Below are 21,037 nucleotides of genomic sequence, written 5' to 3' on the forward strand. Positions count from 1 at the left end.
GCCCAGCCCTAGTCATGGGGGGCTGGAGTGGTAGGGTTAGGTTATTTGTGGTCATGGGGGGCTAGAGTGGAAGGGGACAGAGCCAAACATTGAATATGTATTGTATTGTATAAGTATTGTGTGTGCGCAGCAAAGTGTGTCAGTTTCAGTTTGGGAAATACATTTTTGGTAGGCCTGTCTGATTGGTGGGCTGCCATAAATAGGTTATGTATATACGGGAACACTGACCATTGCCACCAATATTACACTCTTTTATTGAGTTTCTAAAGAGAAAGAAATGGAAAGTTGACCTTTTGTCTGAACATGCGTCCTATGACCTGTATCAAGCAGTTGAATGAGGCCTGTCCTTTCTACTTTTTATGCTGTTAGCATGTATAAAGCACAAATAACACACCTGCATTATACTTTAGCAAGAATTATTTCTACAAAGCAGAAATCCAATAAGAATTATTAATAATTTTAACAAAACCTTTAATATGTGTTGTCATAATGGCTTGAATACCTCTCCTAAAGCATTTAAATGTGGACGAAACAGGATTAGTCACCCCATTGTATATCTTGAAGAAAACGTAAAACATGTTTATCCACACACATTACATTGAAAGTGATTGGAGATGGTTTCATTGGGAACATCCTGAGATGAGGGGCAACAGTGATTTTTGGTGAAAAACTATTCTGTTAACAAACAAGATACTAAAAAAGTAACTACAATAAAGAGTCAGCACTGATCACATTGATTAGTCACCCTTCTCCCTCATTTACATTCCACATAGGTTCAGTGTTTTTAAAGAGTAACTAAACACATGGTCATTTTGCTGTCATTTTGCTGCCTCTGTGTCACAAATGTATCAGTACTAAATACCTATATGTCCCTATGCCATAAATGTCATGTATGTTATGTATGTCATAAATGTCTATATGAATTGAAAATGGGGGACCCTGATGGAAACAAGACAAACGTCTTTCTCAGGTCTGCATCCCCTTAACAATTGTATGTATTGAGCCGTACTGTATTGTACCCATTCTGCAATCTGTTAAATAAAGTTTTCATTCATTCATTCATTCAGAGGCAGCCGGCTGTAATGTGGATGCCTTCTAGCCATTACATTTACATTTAGCTGACGCTTTTATCCAAAGCGACTTACAAATTGTGAAAAACAAGTCAGCAGGAGGGCTGCACCTCTGGCAGCTAAGGGTAAGTGGTATTGTTCGTCAAACAGTGTCGAACTTGAGTGCTTTAGTGCATAGTAGTATAGAAATAGCATGGTAGGTAGTAATATTGGGATAGTAGCATAGTACACAGTAGATATAAGTATAGACATAGTAGTAAAGTACATAATAGTAAAAGACAGTAAGAAGGTTATTATTATTATTATTTTTATATTTGAAGAGGTGTGTTTTTAGTGGGCGGGTTTCAGCTGTCCTGACTGGTGGGAAGAAGTTGGTTCCACCATTGTGCAGCGAGGACAGAGAATAGCCTGCTTTGCTTTGATGACTCCCCAGGAGCCTGAATAGGAGTGGGTCTCAGGCGGCTCTCCTGGTAACACCATACCATCGCCCTAGAGTCTGAGCATGGACCACATATTCAAGCATTTTGAGGGGGGAAACTTATTAATCACATGTCGAAAAATGCTGATGTAAGGACTGCCACGTCACCAAGATGTTGCTAGCTATTAGCTAGTTAACATTAGCTAGCTGCACTAACGTTAGTTGGTTGCCAGTGCGGTATTGACATTAGTGTTGCCAAAGACAGGATGGTAATGGCTAGAAGGCATCCACCTTACAGCCGCCTGCCTCTACCCACAGAAGAACTACGCCCTGTGTGTACGTTGCATTGTGGACTCATCACATGACCCACATGACCTCACGGCAGCTTTATGAAACTCCACCATTGCTGATGTCAGAGTACTATCAAAGTCTGAAGAAAAGAGGCACTCTGACATGACATCACAGATCTGGGTGGGGAAGTGTGTGCAGCTGCGTGAAAATATCGTGTTTAGTTATTCTTTAATGTTTGTTGTTGTATCTTTTAAGCCCAGAGGAGAAACATTAAAATTTGACCAAAGATCTAACAAATGTACAACTGTGAAAGGTCAATTTGTTGAAGTTATTTAAAGGGGAACTATCTTATAAATGGCCTTTTTCAGTGTTTAGCATTGTTTCCTAGCTATGTGGACTTATATTAATATGATCTATGTCTCTAATTCTCATATTGGCGCATTCTTCCAATTCTCCTCTCACAATATTCACCCTCACTGAACTGAGTCATCTGAAAATGTGATGATTTGTGATGTCAGAGAGACACCGCTGCATGATAATGTTCAGGCGGCGCAGTGGTTTAGGTGCCCAGGCTCAAAACGGCTTAAGATCTTGAGGTAGAAAAATGCTGTTTTTGAGGACTTCATTAGAAATACAAAACAATGAATTAAAAAAAATAAAAAATTACAGAGGTGTTCCATAAACTCACAGGAATTGTGTAAAAGTGCCCAAATAGTGAAAGAAATAGTAAAATAGTTCTCCTTTAAGGTTAAGAAAGGCAATAAAATCGATCGATCAGCCACAGATTATTATCAGCAGATACTCATAAATATGAGTTTGGGGAATTCCGATGTTTTCTAGTTGCCAATTGCGAAAACTGTGAGCCAATTCATTGTGTTGGTGTCATTGTCGCATGTTAACTAACCTAAAACATGTCGGCAGTGTGAAACTATTACTCTGTCTGAGACAGATGTAACAAATGCCATCTGCAATATAAACTGACCTATAGTCTGTATCGGGCAATGTATTGGCCAATATGGCTTATAGACATATTGATATTGGCAGCAAAAAAAACATTATCGGTATGAAGTTCTTTGTTAAATCACTATATGGACTACATCATGTGGACCAACGGTTCAATCTAAAAAGCCATTTTGAATGAGCTGAAAACAGCAAATTAACATGCTTTGCATTTTCTTTATATATATTTATTTTTATTAAATTGGATATAAAACAATAATCTCCAAAGTGATCAGTAACTATTAACAAAAAAACAAACTAACTAAACATTTGAAATAATGTGAAAATGTGATTTATTTCTAAGGGTCAACTGAGTCGCAATGTTTGTTTTTGTAAACTTTACGAATAGCCATCTCTAATTCACCGACCGATTATCTGATTTGTTTAGAATGAAAACACATTTTACTAAATAACTTGATGAATTGGATGAGAAATCAAATAATCAAAATATATTAGCAATTATTTTTCTTATCAAGCGTCAACATTGCTTGTGGGCCTATAGGCTACGTGGGAATACATGGTGCACTTATACCCTACAGTGTTTCCAGTCATTGAAAACCTGCTAGAGTTGCCAAAATAAATGAATAAAAAAATGTATCTAGATATTGATGAGATGAGAGTGGAAGGTTATGATGGATTAAATAATAACCCCAAAAAACACATTTCCAGATGACCTCCATCTTAAGTGTGAAGCTAGGGGGTGTAGTGCAGTCTGAATGTCAGATTTGTCTACTCTCTGAACTACAAGTGGATTGTCCATGAAATATCTTGAACTTGACCTTGCTGCCTGTTGTGGGTCAGTGTTATTTAAGTTTTTTCATTTATTTATTTTTACACAACATTCAAGTTCAAGTTTCAAGTTTCTTTAATAGTTGTCATACAGAAGTACAGCGGCCTTATGCCCCAACCGGGACGAAGAGGATAAGTAAGTAAGTACAGAAGTACAGAATACTTTTATACAAAATGCTTCTTTCTGTTACGCTCCAGAGACTGTGCTAGACAAAAGATAAGTATGAAATAAAATAGTATAGCATGTAAAAATAGAAGTAAAAATAGAAGTCACGTACGTAGACACAGTGTTCAGTATATACATATGTACAATGTTCGATGCAGAATAGAAGTAACTAGGGTAGTAAGTAGGGTAAAGAAATATCACAAATTGTACTTGCACATTAGGCCCTAGCTTAGGCCTACTGTTTATTGGCCAAAGGACTATTCCACGTTGGTTGGCTCACGTCTGTGCTCTATATTCTTGTATAGCAGGCTGGCGTTGGGTCCCTTTCAACATTACAGAATGGTAGCAGTATAGCAGTATAGCCCCTGTGTACCATTGTTGCTTTATTACCTGAGGTGGCCTGCCTGAATATAGCTCGCCACATGTCTCATTCAAAGAGAATGGCAGGTATGTGTCAGTAGCCATAAATTGCACCTTGCCTTCAGCACTAATCAGTTGCCAAGGAAACCTATGATGGGGGTTCGGAGCTCCTGTCTTATTGAAGGGAGGAACAAGGACCAACATTCTCTCTTTTTTTTTTAGAGGCAATCAAAGAAGCATATAATTTATTTCCTCGGTGAGCTATCATTCTTCACCAGACTAAATTGCTACAAATGGTGTCCTCTCCGCAGCCAAAGCTAAACAAACAAAGATGCCAGTATTTCTTTCTTTATTTTTTTCTACCATTAAAACCATTGTGTTATTCACACAGATGAAGCAATGAAGGCAAATGAGTTAAATAATGCCAATCAGTGGGTGGTGGGTGGCTGGGGTGTAAACAGGGTTATATGATAATTGAGCAAAGGCATTAGAAGGGTAGAAAACAAAGGGAGAGAGAGAGGGAGAGCTGGTAGCCCGGAAGGTGGGCAGAATGTTGTGAGGGCGGAGAGATGGTGGAGATGGGGGGACGGTGGTATTTAGTATGCACAGCCAAGCTGCCCCATCTGCTTAGCGCAGCAGTCCCCGTCGTATAACTGTCTACAGGCCGTGGGCCACATAAAGAATGTCTCAGATTTGATGTAATTCCGCAAAATTAATGACAGCTTTACTCGGTATGGGCCGTGAGGGAATGATTAGTGTTTGATCGTCCATCTGATCAGCTCCCCTGCCTGGCTACAGAGGAGGGATGCTCCACCATATACAAGCATGCTGCCCATGGCAATCATACACACACACACGCACGCACGCACGCACACACACACACACACACACGCACGCACGCGCACACACACACGGTACATAGATAGATGCATGCGCACACACACACACACGCACAGGGCTACACCTATCCCAAAAACCTCCCTGGTACTACCGCCATGCTCTTGGGTCTAGTTCGGGTTCCCTGCTCCTTCCAACATGGAGAACCAGTGTCTCGTTAACTGTGCTCTGGCACCTCGCATCCAGACAAACACCCACTGATGGGCTCCATGCAAACTCCCACTGGCGCTGTGACTTGGCACCAGGCTGGGTTTTATATCACTCAGAACGGCCTGCGCAGTATTTCAAAGAAAAGTGGGCCAACCGGCATCCAATACAGAGAAGCCTGGGGTCACGCGGTGACCTTTTACAAGATATGCTTTATTGCGGCAGTGATTGGAATTGGGTATTCGTTTTTAAAGGAGATGGGGAATGGATCGGGAATTTGAGCGAGGGAAATTGATCCGTCGGATGGATTGCGGGAGTTAGGCAAGTGGAAATTCCTCTCCTCCCTTTTAATCCGGGCCCCACCCCAGACGGCCCAACCCCCCACCCCTCTCTCCTCTTGGGCTGCCTGCGTTTACAAGCGGACGGGGCATTCCGTTTTACAAGTGAGCCTGGTGCGTCTCGGTGTGCTAGCAACATTAAAATTGAACCCGTCTTATCTGTGCAAAGCGCAAAGGCTTTACATCAGAAGCTGTCGTGCCTCCGCCATGAGACTCCTGCCTGCTTTTATGTAATGTGGTGCAGTCAAAAACCCAGCGGACAATTAAAGTGAGCTGATAGATAAACAAGTGATTTGAAGACCGGAGGGGGGGGGGGGGGGGGGTGGGGGGGTTGTTGGCGGGTGGAATGTTGAGGTGGAGCCGGGGGGGGGGGGGGATTGACGGCGCTCTACCACTGTGTTTACCATTGTTTACGAGGCCAAGTTCAAAACACAACAGCAACATGCATTTCCATCCAAGTAAATCAACTCGCCTCCTCTATCGTTATCTCGTGTGAATAGAGACTCGATTCGGGTGGAAATAGTAGTTTTGAAAGTCATATCTATTTTGTGCTGAGTTGCATATGGCAACGTTAATTTCCCATCTGACCATTAGTGCTCTGGTCCCACACCAAGCACAGGGAGACTAATTCAGCGAAGGCTTTGGGAGGGTTGCGCCTCTGCCAACACAGATTGCCGGACAGATTGGCAGTCCCTCACAGTGGATGGATGTAGTGTTGCTTTTTTTTAATTTATTTTTTGCTTTTTCTCCAAATCGTAGCCCATTATAACAAATGACTTGCACAACACCATTAAAGTAAACAGAGAAGCCTCTTGCATCTGTTTGGACGCTGAGGCCTGTTCCAGTTCAGTTCCACCTCAGTTAATTATCCCGCTCTCTTCTCTCTCTCTCTCTCTCTCTCTCTCTCTCTCTCTCTCTCTCTCTCTCTCTCTCTCTCTCTCTCTCTCTCTCGGTTTTCCCTTCTCCTCGACAGTTTTCAGTTTGTGTAAGCCCCACCATAACACTGTCTTTCCGTATTACTCGTATGCCCCCCCCCCCCCCCCCCCCCCCCTCCACCTCCCAATCTGCATCCTCTGATCTCCTTTCACTCTGTGTGTGTGTGTCCCCCCCCCCACACTTCTTCTTTCTTTTTTCTCCTCCTCATTTTTATATTTTTGGCTGAGCAGAGGACCTTTCTCAGCGCGGTGACCTTTCTGGTTTTAAATTAAGCCCCACTGCGGCACGTCTCTCTTCATAGACCGCCGGTTACGAGCCTTCGGAGGACTGCAAAAAAAATAACGATTCTGATGAAATGGCCCCTTTAAAAAGCTCTTCCAAATTCCTTTTACATTTTTCTCTCCCCCCCTTTCTGGTTGCATTAATATTCACACTAATGAGGAGCGTCCTAAAGAGCAAAGCCTAGGAAAATGTGAGAGAGAGAGAGAGAGAGAGAGAGAGAGAGAGAGAGAGAGAGAGAGAGAGAGAGAGAGAGAGAGAGAGACAGCGACGCACGTTGTTGCTCATTACTAATGGGTTCTAATCAAATGCCATGTATGTTTGAAGTGATTTATGAAAAGTGGGGCGACCAATGCTCGCAATATGATTGCTTAATCAGAAAGAGACCATTTTTCAATGGATAACCGAGTTTGTGGCCTTTTAGGAGAGATGGTGTTTTACATTAGGTGATTAATAGGCTGCTATTGAATCGCGTTTGGATGACGGACAACTTTGCGCTGCGCTGAAACCGCGGTGTTACGTGATAGCTCTCCATTTCTTCACCAGGCTCCCCGCCACACACACACACACGCGTGCGCACACACACACATACACACACATACACACACACACACACACATACACACACACACACACACACACATACACCTATACACACACACATGCACACGCACACACTCATACACACACACACACACATACATACATACACATACACACACACATGCGCGCGTGCAGAATGGCCGTGTTTGATGTCACCAGGCTGATCCGGGGATCCAGAGAGGAAATGAGGTGATACTAAACCTCCGTGCCGCTGTACCTCCCAGGAGCTGAGTAGGTGTGTAACGGCCTTGTAACTGTATCCCATTGTTCTCCTGCTTGTTCCTGCTGCCCTGCTTTCTGGAGTCTGGAAGCGGGGAATCTGCCTGACTCCACCAGAAAACCGTGCTACAGAAAAGCCCTCGGACTTAATGGAAACAACATGAGCCGTGTCCGCTTACAGAAAGCTGCAGTCAGGGCCCTATACCTGCTCACTGCGCCCCTATAAAAGTGAGACAGAGAAAGCAAGAGCAATTACAGAGGAATAATTAGAGCAATTAAGTTCCCCAGAGAGGGCTGAGCTGGAGCCGGGTTCTTGGCCCTGATGGGTAGAAGGCTCCCGGTTAGGCCCGGTTCTGCAAGTGTACGGGCCAAATGCACAGCATGGGCTCAATTATAGCTGCATGAGCACACGGAACAGAGCAGGAACACACAGAAACCTGTGCACGCATACACGCACACACACACACGTGTGCACACGCGCAAAGAAAAACATAGCAAGGGTAGCGCAGGGCCCCTCCAAATGTATCACTCCGTCATACACACCAAGGAAACTTGATCTACTCCAAAACACAAACATCTCAGTATTATTCACTATTTCATATTCACAGACGTTGGGTTCCTGGGTTAAATTGTTATTATTATTTTATTTTCTTTGGGAGATGTTCAGCCCTGTGTTTATTGCGTTAAGAAGATGGCTGCGTCCTCGAGCACGTCAGAAACACACTTTTCCCCTTTTTTCCAGATTCTGCCTAATAAAATTCCCAGCATCACCCCCACATACACAGACACGGCACTCTGGGAAACAACGACAAGACAGGAGTGGAAAATTCTGAGCAACCTGTGACTTGATGTGGAAACACGCAGACAATATCGAGCCCTCTGCTCCCCTGCACTCAACAGATTAGGCTTCCATTCTGAAGAAATGAGCACACTGTGTGGGCATGAATATTAATCTGCTCCTATATGGCCGTACATAACAGCATGCAGAGATGATTTCTAGGTTCCCCCTCTCGGGGTGCTCCCTGTAGCCTTGGTAACCCTAATGAATTATGGGCCAGCCCAGTTAAAACATGTGCGGTATTACCCCATTCCTGGGTGTGTCCTCCTGGGTGTCTATGAATCATTGATCTCATCAGACTGGTTCCCCTCACTCTCTCTCTCTCGCTCCGTTCCCCTCCCCTTCCCTTCGTCTTTCTTCTCTCCCCTCCCCCCAGGGCTTGTCACACTCCAGTCCCCCCGGGCGTCTGTCTGCGATCTGCCACGCTCATCTATGGAGCAGAGGAGAGGCGAGGGCGAACCAGGAGCCTGTACAGGCTGTAAATCTGAGTGGAGGAGGGAGAGGGAGCCCTGCACACTCCCACTGCAGCCACAGTAAGTCCAGCAAGGCCCACCATGTACATTCTCTTTGTCACGCACACCTTTTGCGTGTACCAATAGGCGTGCGTTGCACAGGCACACACACATACTCATACAGGTAGTGTATACTTAGGCAGGTGTTCACTGTCACCCTACTCGCTGCAATTAGCCCAACCTGTCTTAACACGAGAATGATAATGAGCTCTTGTGCATCTCTGCGGGCAGGTCTTGGCCATTCTTTCACACAACCAAGCAGCGTGTATACACACGCTGACAGTCAACAGGACCTTTTACTGTACACTGGGATACACAGGGAGACCCTTTAAAGCGTCTAAAGTGCATTCTCTAATGAGAGGTTATTTTCTTTATTGTAGATGGCCTACAATAAAAGGTGAAGTGGTTTATTTATTTTGCATCTTATATGATAGACAATAAATTGAATCATGCAGTGATGTATCTGGGAGGGACCACCGGGCATAAATGCACCTACAGTATCGTTTGTGCAGGTGAGGCTATCATTTCTGTGTTCTTCAAGTGCTTCATTAATTCCTAGAGAGGAAGCAACGTTTGTTGCTAAGGGGGGCCATGAGATGCCGGGTGGGCATTCGCTGTCTAAGCTGTAGGAAGTATAATGTGATACAGAATGCTATGCAGAGGCAATTCCAGCCTCGGAATGGCTATAAACCCTGGGAGGCTCAGCAGTGTGCTGGACTGCAATGCAGTGAGGTGGGCCCTGCTCTCTCATACATACATTTAGCTGGGTGTGACACTCTTCCATACACACACACCCTCCCTCTCCTTATCTGAGAAATAAGCATTTTTACAGAGTTTGAGCTGTAAAAGGCGAGGAGCAGATAGCCCATAAATCTAGCCATAAAAACGTTAAGTTGTCAGAGGTGCCATCAGCTATCAATCGTGTGCGGCAAGCTGATGAAGGAGAAATAGGTGATAAAAAACAGCATTTTAGGGAAATTATGTCCAGTCTTCCATTTGCAAAGTGCTGCAGTCGCATCACGACTGAATCTTAATCACTGGGCTGGTGTGGACGCCCGGACGGGGACCTGCCTCTCCGTGTGACAGTGCGGAGGAGCACACCCTAGCGGGAGGGTGGGATACTGTGGAGGGGAGGGGTAGAGAGGGAGAGGTGGGGTAGGGGTGTGTGGTGGGGGCTCAGCGTTGTAGAAAATTATACAACTGGCATAAATCACTTCTACACTACCGTTTATCTGCCTCCCTCAATTTCTCATATCCCCATCTCCCTCTTTCCTTTCTCTTTCTTTCTCTGCTACTCGCTCTCCTTCATGTCCCTGCATCTCTCTCTCTCTGTTACTCGCTCTTCTTCATGTCCCTGCATCTCTCTCTCTCTCTGTTACTCGCTCTTCATGTCCCTGCATCTCTCTCTCTCTGTTACTCGCTCTTCTTCATGTCCCTGCATCTCTCTCTCTCTCTCTCTCTGTTACTCACTCTCCTTCATGTCCCTGCATCTCTCTCTCTCTCTGTTACTCGCTCTTCTTCATGTCCCTGCATCTCTCTCTCTCTCTGTTACTCGCTCTCCTTCATGTCCCTGCATCTCTCTCTCTCTCTGTTACTCACTCTCCTTCATGTCCCTGCATCTCTCTCTCTCTCTGTTACTCGCTCTCCTTCATGTCCCTGCATCTCTCTCTCTCTGTTACTCACTCTCCTTCATGTCCCTGCATCTCTCTCTCTCTCTCTGTTACTCGCTCTCCTTCATGTCCCTGCATCTCTCTCTATCTCTGTTACTCACTCTCCTTCATGTCCCTGCATCTCTCTCTCTCTCTCTCTCTGTTACTCGCTCTCCTTCATGTCCCTGCATCTCTCTCTCTCTCTCTGTTACTCACTCTCCGTCATGTCCCTGCATCTCTCTCTCTTTTTCTGTTACTCGCTCTCCGTCATGTCCCTGCATCTCTCTCTCTCTGTTACTCGCTCTCCTTCATGTCCCTGCATCTCTCTCTCTCTTTCTGTTACTCGCTCTCCTTCATGTCCCTGCATCTCTCTCTCTTTCTGTTACTCGCTCTCCTTCATGTCCCTGCATCTCTCTCTCTCTTTCTGTTACTCACTCTCCTTCATGTCCCTGCATCTCTCTCTCTCTCTTTCTGTTACTCACTCTCCTTCATGTCCCTGCATCTCTCTCGCTCTTTCTGTTACTCACTCTCCTTCATATCCCTGCATCTCTCTCTCTCTTTCTGTTACTCGCTCTCCTTCATGTCCCTGCATCTCTCTCTCTTTCTGTTACTCGCTCTCCTTCATGTCCCTGCATCTCTCTCTCTCTTTCTGTTACTCTCTCCTTCATGTCCCTGCATCTCTCTCTCTCTTTCTGTTACTCACTCTCCTTCATATCCCTGCATCTCTCTCGTTCTCTCTCTCTTTCTGTTACTCACTCTCCTTCATGTCCCTGCATCTCTCTCGTTCTCTCTCTCTCTTTCTGTTACTCACTCTCCTTCATGTCCCTGCATCTCTCTCTATTTCTGTTACTCGCTCTCCTTCATGTCCCTGCATCTCTCTCACTCTCTCGTTCTCTCTCACTCTCTCTCGTTCTATCTCTTTCTCTCTCTGTGCTATATACTCGCTCTCCTTCATGTCCCTGCATCTCTCTCTCATTCTATCTCTCTCTCTTGGTCTCTCTCTATCTCTCTCTCTCGTTCTCTCTCTCTGTGCTATATACTCACTCTCCTTCATGTCCCTGTATCTCTCTCTCTCTCGTTCTCTCTCTCTCTCTCATTCTCTCTCTGTGCTACTTCATGGCTCTATCTCCTCATTTGCACTCTCAGGGCTCCTCTCCCTCTGGCTTTCTGCCCTTTATTCCTCTCACTTCCTTGCCATGTGCTTTATGTGATGCAGCTCTGTCGCCCCTCACAACCCCCCCCCCCCCCCCCTCTCTCTTTCTTCTTTCTTTTATGTGATGCAGCTCTGGTCATCCCCCACAACCCTCTCTCTCTCTTTTACCCTCTTTCTCTCTCTCTCTCATGTGATGCAGCTCTGGTCATCCTCCACAACCCTCCCCCTCTCTCTCTCCCCTCTTTTTTTCCTTCTCTTTCTCTCTCGTTCCCCCTTTCTCTCTCTCTCCATCCATCTCGGGCTTCATTTCCACTGTGGTTTTGTTTACATGCTTGCTTTATTGATCTGCATTTTGTAGCCTACCAGGGATTTATCCCCTGTCTAAGGGACTGTATTGGCGAACCTTGAGATTGACTTGTTTCCTCAGAGATGGTCCAGATATAGTTGGTTCTTGAAATAAAAGAAAGGAAATAAAAATGTATCCGCAGCTTATTTCAGACTATATCAGATGGTTATGCGACAGCAACAGCGTTCACGGTTGGGATCTTCTATTGCTGGTTTCTTTTTCTTTCTTCCAAAATAGAAAGACCAACCAGTGATGATGTAACTCATATTAAAAAGGCATTTTAATATGAGTCAATTCGTCAGATATGGCCGGCATGCTTAAAACGCGATGTGATTAAATTAAATCATGGTGTACCATTATGTCATTTTTGTCCCATCACTTTGCGTAGCACGCAATGCATGTCTTATTCCTGTACAATGGAGGGGACTGTGGCCATATAGCATCAGAGTGGGAAGATAAAACACAACATGTGAGAGTTGCGTGCCCACTGCCAGTTGGAATTGACAAATGCCCTCATTGTCTGATCTGTGGCTCCCCTTTTTAATCTAAGGTCGTTTGTTAATTAATTTGAATAGCCTTACAGGCTTCGGTTCTGCTCTAGTGGTCTCAGTTGAGTGATGTCATTCTCCGCCGAGCCGACTTAAAGCGCTGCAGAACGGACGCAGTGGTGCTCGTTCCTCTGTTGAGTCCTCCCTGCTGAGTCCTCCCTGTTGAGTCCTCCCTGTTGAGTCCTCCCTGCTGAGTCCTCCCTGTTGAGTCCTCCCTGTTGAGTCCTCCCTGCTGAGTCCTCCCTGCTGAGTCCTCCCTGCTGAGTCCTCCCTGCTGAGTCCTCCCTGTTGAGTCCTCCCTGTTGAGTCCTCCCTGCTGAGTCCTCCCTGCTGAGTCCTCCCTGTTGAGTCCTCCCTGCTGAGTCCTCCCTGTTGAGTCCTCCCTGCTGAGTCCTCCCTCCTGAGTCCTCCCTGCTGAGTCCTCCCTCCTGAGTCCTCCCTGCTGAGTCCTCCCTGTTGAGTCCTCCCTGTTGAGTCCTCCCTGCTGAGTCCTCCCTGCTGAGTCCTCCCTGTTGAGTCCTCCCTCCTGAGTCCTCCCTCCTGAGTCCTCCCTCCTGAGTCCTCCCTCCTGAGTCCTCCCTGCTGAGTCCTCCCTGTTGAGTCCTCCCTCCTGAGTCCTCCCTGTTGAGTCCTCCCTCCTGAGTCCTCCCTCCTGAGTCCTCCCTGCTGAGTCCTCCCTGTTGAGTCCTCCCTGTTGAGTCCTCCCTGCTGAGTCCTCCCTGCTGAGTCCTCCCCGTTGAGTCCTCCCCGTTGAGTCCTCCCTGTTGAGTCCTCCCTGTTGAGTCCTCCCTGCTGAGTCCTCCCTGTTGAGTCCTCCCTGCTGAGTCCTCCCTGTTGAGTCCTCCCTGTTGAGTCCTCCCTGCTGAGTCCTCCCTGCTGAGTCCTCCCTGTTGAGTCCACCCTGCTGAGTCCTCCCTGCTGAGTCCTCCCTGTTGAGTCCTCCCTGCTGAGTCCTCCCTGTTGAGTCCTCCCTGCTGAGTCCTCCCTGTTGAGTCCTCCCTGCTGAGTCCTCCCTGCTGAGTCCTCCCTGCTGAGTCCTCCCTGTTGAGTCCTCCCTGTTGAGTCCTCCCTGCTGAGTCCTCCCTGCTGAGTCCTCCCTGTTGAGTCCTCCCTGCTGAGTCCTCCCTGCTGAGTCCTCCCTGCTGAGTCCTCCCTGCTGAGTCCTCCCTGTTGAGTCCTCCCTGTTGAGTCCTCCCTGCTGAGTCCTCCCTGCTGAGTCCTCCCTGCTGAGTCCTCCCTGCTGAGTCCTCCCTGTTGAGTCCTCCCTGTTGAGTCCTCCCTGCTGAGTCCTCCCTGCTGAGTCCTCCCTGTTGAGTCCACCCTGCTGAGTCCTCCCTGCTGAGTCCTCCCTGTTGAGTCCCCCCTGTTGAGTCCCCCCTGTCCTCCCTGTTAAGTCCTCCCTGTTGAGTCCCCCCTGTCCTCCCTGCTGAGTCCTCCCTGTTGAGTCCTCCCTGTTGAGTCCCAGCCTGACGGTGTGACCGAGAGCTCCCAAGAGCTTCTCTTCCAAGAGACAAAGTGCCGATGTTGTATTCCTCACCTATAGTCATAAAGATCATAGGTCAAAGGGTAGAGTATCGGGCTCATAACTGACATTAACATTATGCAGGTGCACACGAAAAAAAACCTGATTGCATTTAAGTGAGTGTCACCAGTCAGATATCAAGTGCTTCTCTGTGGCCCTGATGGCCTGTGCTCATGACACCAAAGATGGCAGCTCGAGGAATTAGCAGCTTGTGTCAGGGGCTGTGCTGCCACCTGTAGTTAGAGGAAGGTACTGTAATGCAGTAACCTATCCCTGCTGGAGCTTTATGACTGGTGGGCTAGTTCAGACACTACACAGTGTTGTTGTCACTGTAGGAGAGCCTACTACTTTGATAAGACAACTAAGATCTATACACGTTGTAGTGTGTATACATGCTAGTTGTGTGTATGACGTGTCATTGTCAACTGAAAAATATGACATAAATGCAACTTCCACCTCCGTTGAAGGTTTTCTATTCTCCAAGTGGGAACTTTAATTCATACTAAGACCAACCCTGTTTGGTCGATTTTGTAGGCCTGTGCATTTTATAGTTATGTGTGTATTGACCGCATCCAATGTCAAGTAGATTAATTTGCTCTGATTAGGACATGTTCGTACTTGATTTCACTTCTTTTCAGAAGTGCTTTCTGTGTCATGGATCGCCGTTGTTGATATTTATCCTGGACTTGTAGATTGAAAATGTGTTTTTCTGTGCTATATTTAATTTCTCACACATTGTACCTAGAATATAAGCCCATACAAACTGATCTGACACGACAGGGCTTACTGCCCTTGTGTTTACAATGATAGAATAAACCAAGCTATGGCTTGAAATAACACAAGATGCAATTGTTCAACATTGCAAATGAATTCCAAATGAAAAAGAAAAAAGATCTAACCCTCTGTGTTGGAGAAACACCATTCACGTCAGTACTGCCTTGATGACTGCCATGCACTTACTATTCAAGTCATTAGATAGGGAATGTTTTAATTCCATTATCCTTGTATCTCAAATACGATTGAGAAACATACGGTCTTATGATTTGTATTCTCTCCTCTGTGCACCGTCTGCTTTATACGCCTGGAGTAGCCCTCCATTCCGAACTCCTACGGTTCCTCTCTGCACCATCTGCTTTATGTGCCCGGAGTAGCCTCCATTCTTAACTCCTACGTGTGCTTTATACGCCCGGAGTAGCCTCCATTCTGAACTCCTACGTGTGCTATATTGATTGATTGATTAAAAACTTTATTAACAGATTGCAGAATGGGTACAGTACAGTACAGCTCAATACATACAATTGTTAAGGGGATGCAGACCAGAAAAAGACTTTCGTCTTGTTTACATCAGGGTCCCCTATTTTCAATTCATCATAACATATATGACATACACGACATACAGATAGACAGTACTGCTACATCTATACATTTATGTCATACCAGATTTGCAAATACAGTACTGTTTGTGATACAAAAAGAGTCAAGAAAAGAGAGTATATACATTTGACGTAGAAACTGTACATTGGAGGAGGTTGGGTAGGTGGGGTGGGGTTGGGGGGGGACTGTACATTGGAGGTGGTTGGGGTGGGGGTTGGGTAGGAGGGGTGGGTGGGGTACACTGTACAAGCAAAACTGTACATTGGAATATTGACAAAACCATACTTGGTAATTTACTGTACATTGGAGGGGGTTAGGTTAGGACATTTACAGGGGCCATTTATAAGCCTGGAGTTGCCTCCATTCTGAACTCCTACATGTGCTTTATAAGCCTGGAGTAGCCTCCATTCTGAACTCCTACTTGTGCTTTATAAGCCTGGAGTAGCCTCCATTCTGAACTCCTACTTGTGCTTTATAAGCCTGGAGTAGCCTCCATTCTGAACTCCTACGTGTGCTTTATAAGCCTGGAGTAGCCTCCATTCTGAACTCCTACTTGTGCTTTATAAGCCTGGAGTAGCCTCCATTCTGAACTCCTACGTGTGCTTTATAAGCCTGGAGTAGCCTCCATTCTGAACTCCTACGTGTGCTTTATAAGCCTGGAGTAGCCTCCATTCTGAACTCCTACGTGTGCTTTATAAGCCTGGAGGGGATCATCCCTATGTTCCCCGGGTTCTATGTTCCCCGCTTTGATTGATTAATAGATTGAAATTTTTATAAATTTTTATTATTTTATTAATTATTAATGTCCGCCTTGTTTTGAACGGTTAAGCTTAGGCCCTCTTTCGAACTGGTTAATGTTAGAGTTTGGAATCAAGGCTGGTGGTCTAACATTTTCAATAAATCAATCAATCAAAGCGGGGAACATAGAACCCGGGGAACATAGGACCCGGGGAACATAGACATGCTCCTGCCTGGAGTAGCCTCCATTCTGAACTCCTATATGTGCTTTATAAGCCTGGAGTAGCCTCCATTCTGAACTCCTACATGTGCTTTATAAGCCTGGAGTAGCCTCCATTCTGAACTCCTACGTGTGCTTTATAAGCCTGGAGTAGCCTCCATTCTGAACTCCTACATGTGCTTTATAAGCCTGGAGTAGCCTCCATTCTGAACTCCTACGTGTGCTTTATAAGCCTGGAGTAGCCTCCATTCTGAACTCCTACATGTGCTTTATAAGCCTGGAGTAGCCTCCATTCTGAACTCCTACGGTTCCTCTCTGCACCGTGTGCTTTATACGCCTGGAGTAGCCTCCATTCTGAACTCCTATGGTTCTCTCTGCACCATGTGCTTTATACGCCTGGAGTAGCCCTCCATTCTGAACTACAGTTCCATCCATCATGGCAGTGAAAGCCAGTTTGCATGCGATGTTTTTATAACCAGTGACTCATACCTTTGACTTATGGGTGAAAGATTTCAGAGCAACGATCGACCACTGAAATGAACCGCGAGGCATTGCTGCCTTGGCTTCCTGTTGCCTCCTCGCGAGGTCCCGGTGACTGCGGCGTCTGTCACCGGATTTCACCATCAGATCGTTGCACAATCGCACTACATAGACGGCGTGAAATGTGGGGTTGTATCTGAACCGTGTGTCGAGGACTCGAGGAGGGATCCTCTTTTAGGTTGTTCCACTGCAGGGAGTGGTTTCACTTGTAAAAGGAATGTAGTTGCAGTGCCAGTGGGATCTGCCAGGGGGCAGCGGAGCACACACATAAAAGCCAGTGGAGAACCAGAGAGAGAGAGAGCACTCCGCCTCTGCGTGATCTCCATTTTCCCCCCATGTGCCAATATCAATATGTCCTCTCTTCTGGAGAGAATAACAAACAGCCCCGTCAGGCGTTATCTCCAAAACGCTGGAATCGATGAGCGGACGGACAAATTGCTGAAGTGCATTTGAACCACGTCTTGCTCCTTGGACTTTTCCTCTGAATGAATGAATGAATGAAAACTTTATTTAACAGATTGCAGAATGGGTACAATACAGTACGGCTCAATACATACAATTGTTAAGGGGATGCAGACCTGAGAAAGACGTTTGTCGTTTGTCTCTGAAAAATGCGCTGTAACTATCAGCGCTCCCTTGTTTTATGTCCTCTATTAATGTTCTCTTCATTAGCATTAAATCATGTCAGTCATTTTCCATTTAGAGGTCGGACGGGGCAAAATGTAGGAGTGAAGATGATCTAATGTCCAGAGCAGCGTCTGGAAAAGAACACACTAGCATGTTGATAGTACGACGACAAGCTAGTGTTAAAGTAGGCTGTTCAATAACTTTAAAAAGCATGTATTTAAAAAAAAAAAAATGGAGTAGTTGCTCACCCTCCCAAAGTAAGCTAGCAAGTTACAGTTCAGTGGTTTTGAAATGTGGAGCTGTAATTTTGTACCCATAAAATCGTTAAAGGAATTTCATTCGTGTCAGTACTCGGGTCATTTATTAGCAATAAGAAATAGATTGAGTAATGTTGTTGCGTAGAATGGAATATAGAATATCTTTGTTGTCGAGTACGTTTTTGTTTACCCTGAAATGTGTCCTTTTGCATTTAACCCTAACTCCTATCCTAGAGTAGTGGGGCAGCCAGAGTCCAGTGCCCGGGGACCAACTCCACTTGCAATGCCAGAGCGTTGGTCAATGCCAATGACAGGAGTATACCTAGTATGCATGTCTTTTACGGTGTGGGAGGAAACCGGAGTACCCGCAGGAAACCCATGCAAACATATATTAGGACCACGGTGCTGCTCAGGAGCACATTACTGTTCTGACATCTAATAGCTTTTCCCTGCACTTAAAAAAATCTTCCTTTATTTCTTTTCATTGTAATACTGTACGCGTTTACGACAGAACATAATACATTTAAATAATGTCATTTGTTTTCAATCCGCAGGGATTTGCTTCCTCCTTTTTCTCCACACTCTGGTGTGGCTAGAGGGTGTTTGCTAAGAAAAAGTTTTGTTGATCACAAACATGCGGTCGCAGTGTGCAGCATAAATGTATTTGTTATTGTTCTTTTTTTCTTCTTCTAAAAGTGATTACATCCTAAGGTTTGGGCTTGTTTTTTTTTTTTTTTTTTAGCTCGATGTCACTTCTGTTTCCTCAGCCCTCCATAGACGAAAAGTCATAAACCTCTTCTTTTTTTTCAAGCAACTGTGTTAAAAAGAACACCTGTAACTCGACACACAGACCTCTCTGCCGAAATGCCAGGGGCAAGTTTATGACTCATGGGAACAGGGACACACTGCTAAATAGATAGTTTGTGTACAACCCCTATCTTCCCCTTGAGCATTCTCTCTCTCTTTCTCTCTCTCTTACGGTTTCAAACAAAAAGCGCATTTGGACAACATCTGAATGGAGGCCATTTTAGTCGGGCCTTGTGTTTGCACAGCCTCTGGGATTGTGCAGGCGCTGGGGTGGGGGATGGGTTGCGGCTGCTGCTGCTGCTACCCCGAAGACTCCTGTTAATGTTTTAGTCATTCTGGAGCCCCCGGACTGGGAGACGGATTCAGTCAAAAAGCATTTGAGTACCTCAGGTCCTCAGAGTGATTTACTGCTTATTTGGACATCTGCAAAGAGCTTTTGCACCTTGAACATTCTCTCTCTCTCTCTCTCTCTCTCTCTCTCTCTCTCTCTCTCTCTCTCTCTCTCTCTCTCTCTCTCTCTCTCTCTCAGCAGTAAACCCTTGGGAACGTTCTGTCAGACTGAGTCACCTTGAAGGTATCCAAGGTAGAGTCACTTCCTGCCACCTTCTCCCTCAACCCCCCCCCCCCCTCTCTCCATCTTACCTCATCTTACTATCTATCACCTTCAAACCTTCTGCTTGGGCCTCAACCACACCCCTCTCATCCCGGCCATCACATTTTAATGTTATGCTGCTCCTACTGCTGTGCCTCTTAGCCCCACCGCTTGCTCACCAGCTGGACACATCAATCCACGTTGACAGGTGCTTGTCAGTCTGCTCCTTATTGGGTAACAGCCAAAAAAGGAAACACACCAAAAAAAACTCTCAGACAGCATATCTCCACGGCAGGCGAGAGACAAAAAAAATCTGTCTATACGCAGCTATCTTTATAGATTATCTGTCTTCATTAACCAGACGCGTCGAAGCGCGACTGATAAGCGCTGACGAATATGTTACTTTTACTTTGTCGTGACAAGTTGCTGTGTGTTTTGCTGTTTTGCCTATGGCGGCCACCCTGACCCGAGAGCAGGGGAGAGCTGTCAATGGTCGTCAATAACAGGTCTGCGTGGTGTGGGTGGTGCAGGCTGTGTGGCATGTGTTTTAGAAGTGATGGCCAGAGGCCTTCTGTCTCCGCAGCTCTGAAAATATGGTGTCATTAGCATCTGTGTCTCCATAACTGGGACTGTCGCTGAAGAGGCCCAAACATATCTGGTATGCGGCGTTTAGGAGGCTCGCAGACAGGATAATTGGTGGGCAGAATCTGTCCACAGCTCCAGACTTTCAAGTGCTCATTGCCTCTGAGCGTTTTACACCCCAAGTGGCTGAATGGCCTCGGGGAAACAAGCATTGATTTATAGCACACCCTCAAGTCTTTTGTTTCTACAGACCGAGGACAACTCAATTCAGCCACTAAAGAAAAACTCTCAAACTTCTTTATTTTAGTGATATCTTTTGACATTTGGTCGGTGTTTGACATATAGAGAGCGACTTGCGTGAAAGAGAACCGCTCTGCTGAGCCCGTGTGCGTGTCTGGTGCACCGCCTAACACGTCTTCTCACTTGGATGGCTGTTCGCCTTAATGAGTGGAGCAATGCCTCTGTGTTATTGCCAATAGCTAAACCACAAAGCGCTCTCTCTCTCTGTAGCTACATTCAGAGATCTGGATTATACTCCCCCATCTATCATTATAATGGTTTCGCAGTGTTGTATTAAGTTTAATTCCCGAACAACAATAATAATAATAAAAATAACGCTTTGCTGTAAAGGTCATGAATCTTTTTTTCTTCACATATTTAAATCTGTTCTCTTGTGTTGTGGATGAAGAAAAAATAAATGATAATAATTTGCGCACACAATGGGGAAAAATGGGCTGAAAAGATCAAATGTAGAATGTGGTGTCTCCCTCGCCTCCGGCCTCAGTCTCTCCCTCCCAGTCTAGTTAAAGCACAAAGAGAAAATACTTCATAATTAGTTGCATGTGGAGCTCAGTTGGCGTACATTTAGCCGTGTGTTGGCTTAGACATATTTACAGTCAAATGTTATGTGCTCCCATAAACATGATTATTGATATAAATGGCTCAGGTGAGGGTGGCACAAAGGCTGGCATCTTGGGGGGAAAGCGAAAGAGGCGGGCAGCGAGGCAGCATTGTGATTTTTTCTTTATGAACCGAATTTATGTGCTTTTTATATTTACAACTTCCATGTCGGTTGCGAGAAAAAACGGCAAATGTCAACATAAAGTAAGCCAAAGCACATTTATACGTTAAAAAGACATTGTAGGATTTGTTAACAATAACCGAAACAAATAACATTTATAACAAATCTTTTTCAACAAGGTTTATTTTTTAATAAGATC

General features: G+C 45.5%; 1 protein-coding gene across 1 annotated transcript in view; it reads right to left on the reverse strand.

The window, feature by feature from the left end:
* Nucleotides 1-17,004, reverse strand: part of calcoco1a (calcium binding and coiled-coil domain 1a) — an 80,560-nt gene extending 63,556 nt beyond the window's left edge. The window contains exon 1 of the mRNA XM_084332887.1: nt 16,902-17,004. The gene's annotated coding sequence lies outside the window, so the exon portion shown is untranslated. The remainder of the gene's footprint in view (nt 1-16,901) is intronic.
* Between the last annotated feature and the right edge of the window lie 4,033 nt (nt 17,005-21,037).

The sequence above is a fragment of the Notolepis coatsorum genome (genome assembly GCF_963971535.1).
Source record: "Notolepis coatsorum genome assembly, chromosome: 17".
NCBI lineage: Eukaryota > Metazoa > Chordata > Actinopteri > Aulopiformes > Paralepididae > Notolepis > Notolepis coatsorum.